Source organism: Cydia fagiglandana, chromosome 9 (genome assembly GCF_963556715.1).
Source record: "Cydia fagiglandana chromosome 9, ilCydFagi1.1, whole genome shotgun sequence".
NCBI lineage: Eukaryota > Metazoa > Arthropoda > Insecta > Lepidoptera > Tortricidae > Cydia > Cydia fagiglandana.
Genome location: NC_085940.1, coordinates 3,104,552 through 3,117,202, shown reverse-complemented (window position 1 = coordinate 3,117,202; position 12,651 = coordinate 3,104,552).

Genomic DNA, 12,651 nt, shown 5'->3' with positions numbered 1-12,651 from the left:
TTATTGTCTTCGTGATATTTGAGGCCAAAAAACTAGGTTTCTAACTTTTGTATTAATTACTTTAAAATTAAAATCTCTGACCAATTTTTTGAGACGTCAAAGACAAATCCAAATATATGTAAGTAGATTTTGTATATTTATATACCTATGGGGCTGTCCATAAACGTCATCGTCATACGTCGTGCTACCGTCATCCGATGTCCAGACCCCCGCCCCCTAATTTGAAATGACGTAATTTATGAATAGCCCCTATGTCATGTGAACCAAACAGAAAATAGCTTAAGTATTATTATAATAAATCTCAGAGTACACTAAAATTAGAATATAAACGAGTCTATTTATGTATACAGTACTTTGCAGAGTAGGTACCTACTTCAGAGTCAAGTGTCTCATAATGAAATGCAAATGAGAAAGCTTATCAGTCAAGATTCTAATCTTAGCAAAAAGATAAGAGATTCTATTTAAACACCCTCATTTCTCATCGGTAAAAGTCAACAAACTCAAGCAAAATGTGGAATCTTTTTAAGTAGTAACAATTAGTCCGGATGAGAAGCATAAGTGCCGAAAATCCGACCAATGTTTCCGGAAAACTACGTACATTCATGTACATTCTAAGGAATTTCACACAAAAGAGGGTTCACATTAGTGATGGGATAATTCGAGTCTTACGTGTTTATAAATAATCGATGAACTTTGCCAGCGCTTATTAAAAGTTTTCTAAATCTTTCTAGTTATGATTCGAATATTTATTAAAATCGCCCTTAAATAGGTAATTTTATTGATAAAAACAAAGAAAGAGCCCTTTGCCGAAAACCTTGCACCATTGTGCAAACTTTAGTTGGGCTGACGTTTATCAGATATGGCTATTCGTACGTTACATTTGATATGCCCCTCCCCCGCAAAAATCGGCAGACTATTTTGAACAGAAAACAGACAACGCATCTCCAGATACTAAGTGCTCTAAGGCTGGTGTAAGTAGTTCATTCATCATTAACCTTTTTGACGCCAATGACCTATATATCCGGACCGCAGGTTCAACGCCAAAGACTGATTAATCGGTCACAGACCACAGAGCAACATAGACCTACGTGCATATGCATAAAGTTCAATTTCAGTTTTACACTTCGGTGACGTGGCGTCCGCGTGACAGCTTTTGTATTTGACACGGCATCGAAAAAGTTAACATATGTTACTTTCAACTTTTTAGTTAATAAACTCGAGTCTCAAAGAATCTTCAGACTCGTTACAACACTAGTCCACAGTAAAGGGCGCTCAGCATTTTATTTGTAAAGCAAGTGCGGTCTGAAGGCACGATTATGTGCGACTTGGCGCAGGAAGAGCAACGTGCCGAGTTCACGGAGTCAAAGCGCATTCCTGCTATATTTCGAAGAGCCTTGTCGGTGAGGTTTGTATATAAGTATCCTTATGTAAGTATGAAAAACATGAATCTAGCATATAACTGGATCAGGCATGAGGGGGGGAAATGACCGAACGGGATAGTCTTATGTATCTTTCAGTAGTAGTAGCAGCAAAAGCGCTATTACTGGTTGTCCTTGACACAATCTCACATTTTTTATTCCCCACCGTAAATTTAGTATCGATTAATGGTGGGCAACAAATAAATTCGACCAATCATGGTGTCTCATTGCATATGTTTTGTCCCTCACGGTGGCACGCGTATTATAGTACATCTATAGGATCCTATAGTCTATAAAAATAATGACAATAATGATGAAAAATAATGTCGATAAAGTATTTTTAATCTTTCTATATTCCCGGCTTTTGCCATCGCTCGCTTCATAGTGGTCAAAAACTGTCACCCGACATTATTGTGTTCGCAAGACCATACCCAACAACATGGCCAGACATATAAAAGCATCAATTCAAGGCGACATTATAAATAAATAAAAATAAATATTAGGGGACATCTTGCACAGATCAAGTTAACCCCAAACTAAAGCAAAGCTTATACTGTGGGTGCTAGGTGACGATATACATATTTATATAAATAAACATAGACTTAAACACATAAAAAAACACCCATGACTCATTCATCACAAAAATAAATGCCCTTATCGGGATTCGAACCCAGGACCATCGGCTTCACAGGCAGGGTCTACCCACTAGGCCAGATAGGTCCTCAATAAGACTTTTCCCTCATAAAAGTCGACACAGAAATCAATTTGCAGTGCAAACCGAGCGAGTATATCTATGTTTCCACACCATCAAGTCGCACTCCACAATGTTAAGATTTACTCACGCTAGACCGTACAATACGTTCTAAAACTGGAATAACTGATGTGGCTGAAAAAGCTCAAATGGGATTGGGCAGGACACGTCAGCCGTATGCCGGAAGACCTGTGGGCCAAAACAGCCACCCGTTGCGTCCCACAAATTGTAAGCTTTGATCTCGGACTGTAGACAGCCACACACAAAAACCACATATAGGTAGGTTAGGTTCGTTAGGTTTCTTCAAATGGCCGAAGGCCAAACAGCATAGAAATAGGAGCCCCGCGGCAGCGGGACTCCGTCGACATCGCTAACGTAAAGATAAACCGACGAAATGTAGGTAAAAAAGGTCTAAATAATTGTAGTCATTTTGTGTTCTAGACCGTTTGCGATGTAGACTAAAAGGTATATAGGCAAAATATTACACTAGTCATTTTGTCTTCTAGACAGTCCGAGACCAACCCAATTGTAAGGCGTCACGGTAGACCTCGTCGGAGATGGCGGGACGAGCTTGGCGCTTTTGACAGGGACTGGTGGGACACTTCTGAGGGTAGGGATACGTGGAAGAATAAGAGGGAGGCCTTTGCCCAACAGTGGGACAATATGGGCTCATAATAAATAAATAAATAATAGACCGTCCGAAGCGTGCGGCATATCATTTTCTATGACGGCTGATCGGCGATCACGTGATGCTTTCCATAGAAAACGAAGCGCGGGAAGCTCTGGCCCGGCCACGGCCTGGTCTAACTTGAGTCATCCTTCATTGAAAAATTTAATAAAGGCCTTCTATAAAGTAAACGTACTAGTGCTCGACACGCTAATGCCCAATAGATGACACCTTGCTGTCACCTCTATTGACAATGACTTGATGACATGTACAGTACAGTGGAAGTCAAAGATATGTTTATACTTTTCGCCTTATTACAAAGGAGTAAGGTGCAAAAGTGTAAACATATATCTTTGACGTCGACTGTATAGAGACCGCGTCGAGCACCAGTACGTTTACCTTAAGCAGTTTTTCGGCAGACACGATATTTTTTCATGTAAAACAAAATTATTATAAAATGTAGCCAACATATGGACGACGTAATCCGGATGATAAGCGTACAGGGCAATTTGGCACCGGCGCGGCGCTCTATCGCCGCCCGTTGCCAGCAGAGCTGTGTTCCACTCGGTTACCGAACAATCGCTGAGAGGACCAGTTTTGTGATCTGGAACACAATTTTTTTGTTTTTTAATTAACAATTTAAGAAACAATTAGACGCTTTAAACTATTAAGAAGCGCTGGCTGGACCTCGTGACAGCGGACATGCAAGAGAAAAATCTCACACCTGAGGATGCCGAATACCGGGCAAAGTGGAGAAGACTGAGCAGGAAAACGGACCCTGGCGCTAGGCCGGGAAAATGCTAGGTTGAAGAGACCCCATTTGATGAACAACCAAACTACGAGGTCTCCCATTGGATAGTAGCTAGGGCCAGTAGTATACCACGAGCCTAGGTTTGCAATCCGGATCCGAAATGTATGAAATTATCCGGATCTGGATCCGAATCCGCGGATCTTCCCATACATTTCGGATCCGTCGTGCAAACCCTACACGAGCCGGAATATTCGAAGTCTGCTTCATCATCAACCCCTTCTTTATAAATACCTCACGAAGCTGTCAACATAGAAAATTTATTTCCCATTAGGTACACAATTTCCGACTATTAAAAAATAGTTCTGTTTGCTCAATACAAAAATAAATAAGACAATCTGTGCGAATAGGTACCTATAGAAAACCGGAGACTTGGAAAAAAGTTCGCATGACGTGAGGTCAAACCGAAATAAGTTGCGTGGCGATTAGTCACTGTCGGGCTGTCCGTAAACAACGACATTGACACATTCGTTTATGTTTGAAAAGGTAACATATAGCTGACTGCTTATGTACCTTATGTCTTTGTGATAAGGGTCACGAATGAATTGTTAAATATGTTGACAATGGTACGCGGATATTGATGGTGATAGCTAGTTTCAACCACAATTTGAATGAATCTGAAATTGGGCAAAATCAGATTTAAATATTGCAGCTTATTGCTTTAAAACTGTATTTTGTATGGTTACCAATTTAACAAGGCTTTAAATTAAATGAATTGATTAATTTGCAGTTATTGAAGGCAGGTAGCAATTTAATATTTTAAAATGCGCAACACTAAAGGAACAGTATCATGTACTTAAAGCATTTTTTAAAGACACAAAACGTACATATCAAGCAGCAAAAATCGGTAAGGTACGGGGCATGTATAAGTTGAGAAAAGTTAGAATAGTCCTCGGAAATTTCGGGAAAATGTGAGAATATCCTATGTGGATATTTCGTAATTTAGGGAACTTTCCGGATATACATACCGGGTGTGCCCTGTAACACGAGCAAATACTTAAAACATAGATTTGTACTCCTCAAACGGTGACACTTTTGTTCCACAACTTTTAAAAGTTATGAAGTATTTAGACTGCCTTTTTCATACAAAATAAATACGAGTATTATCTTCAATGGACGCCATCGCCACGCCATATCATTGTGATTTAAGTTGCTTGTCACGCCTTAAACATAACAAAATTCGCAATACCTACATTGCGTCTTAGAATAAAATTTTAAGTGTTTTAAAAATTAAACCACAAGTTATTTTTAAAAGTCGCTGAACAAATGTTGGTCAGTATGAGGAGTCAGTCAGAGTCAGCCTACAGTTAAATTTTTTGCTCATATTACAGGCCACACCCGCTATATTCATAAGACAACTTTATGAAAAATTTAATAGTTTATCGACTTAGCAAACTCGCACTTCAAATACACATGCGATCAAATAGTTCACTCAATGCAATACATTTTCAACTAGTTTAATATTTAAATCGCATACACGTTGTGGGCTTAGATTAACATGTGTGATCCAGGAATGATGAACCGCCCTCCTGGGAGCGCGAGGCTGTGAAAGATCGCAAGTGGGAATGTAAATGTAACCGATGCTGTTACATCGATGATGTGTGATGTGTGTGTTGATGGTGTGTGTGTGTGTGTGTGTGTGTGTGTGTGTGTGTGTGTGCGTGTGTGTGCGTGCGTGTGTGTGTGTGAGCGCGTGCGCGTGTGTGTGTGTGTGTGTGTGTGTGTGTGTTGCGGGATTTTTCCGCGGAAATTGAGATAATATCATTCAACTATTATTACTTATTTGAGAACCGGCACTCAGAACTAATATTTTACGCCGTGAGTTGAATTTTTTTGACAACAAACCATAGAAGCGTAGCGTGTCTCTTCTAAATGAGAGCGTATATTCGATTGAATGGTGGCGGCGGCTAGGTTCGCGTGACTCTTAGCACGACTTGCACCATCCCACTAACCCGGGATTACCCGGTTAAACCGTTAACCCAGTGTCAAATTGTACTGGTAACCATGGTAACTCCAGGTTTAACCCGTTAACCCCGGGTTATTGAATGGTGCAAGCGGCCCTTAACGTATTTAAGTTGAATACTCACAAGTCTCACAATTTGCTCGCCAATCTCACCATACTTTCCTAACTGCCATACTCGCAATGATTTATCGTTTTTGCAAGTACTTACTTACTCACTTACTCCTCTGGCGCAGCGACCCAAAGTGTGTCTTGGCCTCCAACACGACTGCTCGCCACTGATCACGGTCCTGTGCCGTGTCTCGCCAGTTCTCAACCCGAAGCTCGCGCAGATCAGCGTCCACCACATCCGCCCGATCCGTTTTTGCAAGTAGTGCAATGATATCCAAGCAGATGTAGCCAGTATTAGAACAAAATAACACTCCACCATTATGCCAGTAGAGTAAAATTGACGGCCCAACTTTATGGGTATCCGGTTATTGCCCCACTTGTGCGCGCCAACTGATGCCGCCGCTGAAGCCAAATTTTAGATTGGCAGAGGCGGCGTGCTGTGACCCGCATCTCTTAACGACAGCAGGCAGGCATGAGTGCACAGGAATGGAATAGGCGTTTATGTAACAAAAACTGCATGGCCTGTAGTTTCCGATGAATCAACGAAAAACAATTATACAGTGTGTTTTCTGTAACAGGGGCAATAAATTAAACTGTAGGCTGTACTCCTCAAACTGACCAACATTTGTTCAGCAACTTTTGAAAATAACTCGTGTTTTGATTTTTATTACACTTTAAAGTTTATTCTAAGACGCAATGTATTGCAAATTTTGTTATGTTAAAAGCGTGACAAGTAACGTCAAACACACTGATGTCAGCGTACATTGAAGGCAATATTTATTTTGTATGAAAAAGAGGAAGTCTAAAGGATTTTTAAAAGTTGCTGAACAAATGTTGGTCAGTTTGAGGAGTACAGCCTAATTGGCCAATCATGAGAGTCATAAAGTAGCTTAGCAAACTTTGAACTTAGAGACAAGCGGGACGTTTTGGAAACTCAAAAAAATGACACTTACCCGCAAACGCGTAGGTACAGTCGACGTCAAAGATATGTTCACACTTTTGCACCTTACTCGTTTGTAATAAGGCGAAAAGTGTAAACATTTCTTTGACGTTGACTGTACGTCACGTCACGCTATCGAATAAAAATTACACTCAGGGTAAAGGAGGGGTAACGTGATTCACTGTCAAACATCGGTCTTGTAAGACAGTGAGAATTTTATGTGCTACGGTGGGCGAAACGGACGCATTTTGCGAAGTCGACGCAGAGACAGACAGCCTCTGTCCCCGTGTTTGCCCTCGCAAAGTAAATGTCAATAAACTACTCGAGCACCCTCAAGGGGGGAAGTGTCAGCCCGCGTTATTTTAAGAAGGCATGCGTATAATGCAAAATATATGTAAACTTAACCATGAACTAAAGACATTTTTCTCTGAAAGTGTTTACGGAGGCGGATTTACTTTGTAAACAAGAGTTAAGTTAGATGCTGAATATTTAAAATGGAAAACGCCCTGGGCTCTCATCCCGTCTTTGCGTTTTTATGCAAACTGTGGGAGTTATGACTTGTTAATTGCACATGTTTTCAACATAGAAATGAGGATTTATTTTCTTGTGTAGGTTTTAATTTTAACACATTCAAGTTTTTTTATCTTCAAGAGCTTGGTGTTGGCATACCTATTTCATGTTTTTGATACAGAATTACACAGGATGAAATTTTAACTAAGGTACCGTTCATACTCTGCGTCGCTACGCAGACTGAAAAAAAAAGACAAAGTAAAACAAACAAAAAACAAAGTGAAAGTATTGACTTTTTAGGTCATACTGAACAACTTTTATTATGGGACCAATGCCGAAATCGCGAAATAAATAATTAATAGTCCGCCGGACGGTATAAGCCTGTCAGTTAGAACACAATGTTGACAGTTCCGAACCACTGACAGGCCGATACTGTCCGGCGGAATATTAATAGTGAGCCCCATTAGAAATCAGCGGCATCACATACATTAGCCGGAATGTATGAAATAGCCGAAAAAAATCGTGTTTTCGGCATTGTTCCTAAAATGAAAGTTGTTCAGTATGACCTAAATTCACTACGTAGGTAGGTTTAAAATTTCACCCTGTATATTATATTCTACTTACCTATGATATTCATGATAGGTAACTTTAAATTGCTTATCCGAAGTTGTGCTACGAACAGGCCTCTCTGTGAAATAAAATGATTCGTTATTCAGAATCAAAGAGTCCAGCGGCTCGATTCTGAAAATGTATTAGATCTCTACTAGACCTCAACAAGTTACGATACGGATAATTTAAAGATATTTGTAAGATGTAGTTATATGTCAAATTTGACGTTTCCGCGATTCTGGAGGTCCTCTTGAACGATTTCGACAAGTTATGACTTAGATATCCAAGTCACATCTAGTCGATATCTAATGTAGATCTATTTGATCTCTAAATCGACTCAAGATCTTGTGATTATCTCGAAATCCGAATAGGCCTGATACTCTGCGTCACTACGCTGACTGAAAAAAAAAGACAAAGTAAAACAAACAAAAAACAAAGTAAAAGTAGCGTCTTTTAGGTCATAAGGGACAGCCTAATTTTCGCGATTTCGCATTGGTCCCAAAATAAAAATTGTTCAATATGACCTAAATTCACTACGTAGGTAAAGTATGCATTGTTACTTGCCTATGATATTCATGATAGCTAACTTTAAATTGCTTATCCGAAGTTGTGCTACGAACAGGGGCCAAATTCGACATGTACAACTGTCAGATTTCGCATCCACGTCAAATCAACAGTTGATTTTATTGCATTCTGAGTGTTGATTCCATCAACGGTGGTCAATATCATTTGGTACAACCAAAACTCAACTCTAAACTAAGGGTGGTTAGGTTTGGTTTGCTTGTCACCCTAACTGTGGATTGTTAATGTTAAATTTTGACATTGTACGTATTCGAGAACTTATGATTTTTCCCACATCAACGGGAGATCAACACGATACGTCAAATGTCGCTTGTCGAATAGGGGTCCAGGCCTCTCTGTGAAATAAAATGATTCGTTATTCAGAATCAGAGTCCAGGGCGGTTACTGTCGATCGTTCTATTGTCGTCAAATTCCGTCGCCTTTCTGGAAATGGTAAGATCTTTACCAGCTACAAACAAAAGGAGTACAGTCGGCATCAAAAGAAGCGAAGAGTACACTTCAAAATTATTTAATTTAACTTATCTTTAGGCCCCCCCCCACATCTAGCGTCTTTCGAGCGTCGGCGTCTGTCGGCGTCTGGTCAGCGCTATGGAAAAAGACGTCGCTGCGCAGTCGCGTCGACGTTGCGTCGAGCGCGGCCATACAATTGTAGACGCCGACGCTCGAAAGACGCTAGATGTGGGGGGGGCCTTAATGACACCCGTTGCCCCGTACTTGACACATTTTATTTCGTACAATATAATACCTAATTTATTTTTCAGTGTGTAGGGTGATGGTTAATATTTTTCTAAGCAATTTTTTGATCCTTAGTCACTAAAAAAAGATTATTATACACGGTGTAACATGAGGAAACCGAATAATTTTAACCACGCATTTCTGAGGTCAAAAGAAGTAAAAAATGTAATATGAGTTTAGGTGAATTTCGCCAAAAAAAATTTTTTTGTTTGTTTTGTTTTTAAATTTTTTGGATGTATTTGTATATAAAAAATAAATGTTATAGGTAAACTTGTCACTTAAAATTGATTTTTACATTTTTTTTTCGTATAACCTACTTTTTGCAAAGTGTTACTTGTCATTTTTTGACATCTATCAATAAGGATATTTAGACTACGTCCCATAGCAGCAACATCTCCATCAAAAAGGCCTTTAACACTAAGTAACAATAAAAACTTGTTTTTTTTTAATTAATAATATCTCTTAAACTAGGCGAATTTCAAAAAAGTTTATAGGACATTTTTCTCTCTAAATATGATCAGGAATACGCTATTAAAATTATTCGGTTTACTCATGTTACACCGTGTATAATAATTATTATTCAGAGCCCACTGTGTCCCCCTGCTGGGCAAAGGCCTCCCCCCTCTTTCTCCACTCGTCTCTATTTAGTGCAATATCTGGCCAGCCTCTCAAGAAGGAGTCCAAGAATAAAGGAGGAGGAGGAATAGGTAAATTATAAATTATTTATTGTGGTATTACAGATGTTTTTAAATTGAGATTGTTTAACTTTACAACCTCATATGGACCCTACCAGGGCGTAGCAACATATTAGCTACCTCCATATAAAAGTACTCCTATACCTGCAAATCTTCAGAAAAATTGCTATTGCACGTCAACAACGGTACCTATACATATTATATTCATGGAATGCCCCAAAAATAGATATGACTGTATATGAAAAACAATTGGACTCTGACTGATACTTTTGAATGCGAAATGTAGAGAACTGGTAGAGAACTGGTAGAGATATGTCCCTGAAAAATTATTCCATAGTGGCAGGTACTTTTGGCGTGTCCATCCGTTACTCCCGGTAGAAACAACAAGATCCCTTAATTCATCGCCAGACGTCGCTGAAGAAATTTTGAAGACAAATGTGGCAGAATGTACAGAAATCTTCAAATTTTCGTATGTCTCATCGAATATAGTTCTTAAGACTTTTAGGTCTTTAAATTTAAAGAAAACAGAAGATCTTTGGGGCCTGTCTGTCAAAGTATTAGATTCCATCATTGAGTCAATTACACCATACTTAGCTGAGATTTTCAACAGATGCATTGATGCTGGAATTTTTCCAGATATTATGAAACATAGCAAAATTATCCCTCTGTTTAAATCAGGAACGAGAACAGATCCCACGAACTTTAGACCGATTTCAATACTACCGGCATTAAGCAAAGTGTTCGAGAAACTTATTCTGAATCAACTATTGTCACATTTCAACAGAAACAAACTGCTTGATAGCAATCAATTTGGTTTCACCAAAGGTCGATCAACTACTGACGCCGGTGCGGTACTTCTAAAACACATCTTTGATGCTTGGGAAAAAGCTCAAGATGCTGTTGGAATTTTCTGTGATCTGTCAAAGGCATTTGATTGCGTTGATCACGAAAATTTAAAGAGAAAATTAAGCCGCTATGGGATAAAAGCTAGTGCCCTTGACCTGGTCTCATCGTACCTTTCGGATAGAACTCAGCGAGTAGTTATTAATGGAACTCAATCGGCGGGGTCCCCGGTAGCCCTCGGAGTGCCTCAAGGTTCAATTCTTGGTCCCTTCCTGTTTTTGGTATACATTAATGACTTACCAAAAGTTGTGCAAGATAGACATGATATAGTGTTATTTGCAGATGACACTTCCCTTATATTTAAAGTGGACAGAAAGGAAAATAGCTTCGAGAGCATTAATGACGCGCTATCTACCATTGTAAACTGGTTTACGGCAAACAATTTGCTTTTGAACGCCAAGAAAACCAAATGCATCAAGTTTACGCTACCTAACGTCAAGCAGGTAAATAACGGCAAGATTAAAATAAAAGGTGATACGCTGGAATTTGAGGACCGAACTGTTTTCCTGGGAGTCACTTTAGACTCCAAACTGCAATGGCATGCACATATAGGCACTCTAGCCGGAAAACTTAGTTCAGCAGCCTATGCAGTGAGGAGAATCAAACAGCTGACAAACGTAGAGACGGCCAGGCTGGTATACTATAGTTACTTCCATAGTGTTATGTCTTATGGAATTCTGTTGTGGGGAAAAGCGGCAGATATTCAGACAATATTTGTGCTGCAAAAACGAGCTGTACGTTCCATCTATGGACTGGGCGCTCGAGTATCCCTAAGAGAGAAATTCAAAGAAGTTAACATTCTTACCGTTGCATCTCAATACATACTAGAGAATATTATGTATGTTCGGAAAAACATCCACGAATTCAAGGTTAACAGTGATATCCATAACTATAACACTAGAAACAAACATAAACTTGCCGTGCCCGCCCACCGCCTCCGTAAGGTTAGTACGTCTTTCGTCGGGAACTGTACACGTTTTTATAACAAAGTCCCCACTGATGTAGTGAATTTACCACTTCACAAATTTAAGTCGCACATTAAGCACTCCTTGTTATGTAAGGCGTACTACACTGTAAATGATTTTATAAACGATAGAGATGCTTTTAAGCCGGTAGCTTGATTGGTTTCATTAGTATAATAAGAATTAAATAAATATTGTTTTTTTTTTACACTGAATTAAATATGCTAGTGTCCAGTAGAATTGACACATGAGACAATGATGTTCTCGCTTGATTATATTGTTTAATTTAATTTTAGTTTTGGACACTTGGAGACCTTATACATCTCTAAGTACATATTTATTTATTTGATTTTTATTTTTGATTGTACATACTTACCTATATTTTTAATGTTTCTGACACTTAGAGACCTTTACATCTCTAAGTCAACTTAGGCTAGTAATTATGTGAAGCTATATTACTGTCTTTTTATGTAACATATGAGCACAAAATGCCGTGTCTTACAGCTACATGTTATTACTATTTTAATATTAATATAGGCCGGTAGCTTGAACATGTCATGCTCGCTTAAAAGTCTTTGCTTACGGTGGCGTTGTTGATCGGGTCGCCACTTTCCCGAATGAAGGTTGAGGGAGGCGATGGCTGAGATACGCGTCATACTCGTGAACGGGTGCTGTTTGTGGAGACTGGTCTGTTAAGCTAACACGAGCTATTATACTTAGTAACTTTTATTAATTAATTACAGTGAGACGCCTCATTCTGTTCTCGTATGTTTCTTTTCTTTTAATGAATGTATTAATTATACAGGATATTGACTCTTGGAGACCCTATACATCTCTAAGGATAACTTGATAAACTATATAATCTTATAGTTCTGACACCTAGAGACATTTACACCTCTAAATATTATAGATTTTTTGTGTGTGTTTTTTTATCTGTATTTTGTATGTAATTCGACATTAAGAGACCATATACATCTCTTAGTAATTGTAATACGTTAGA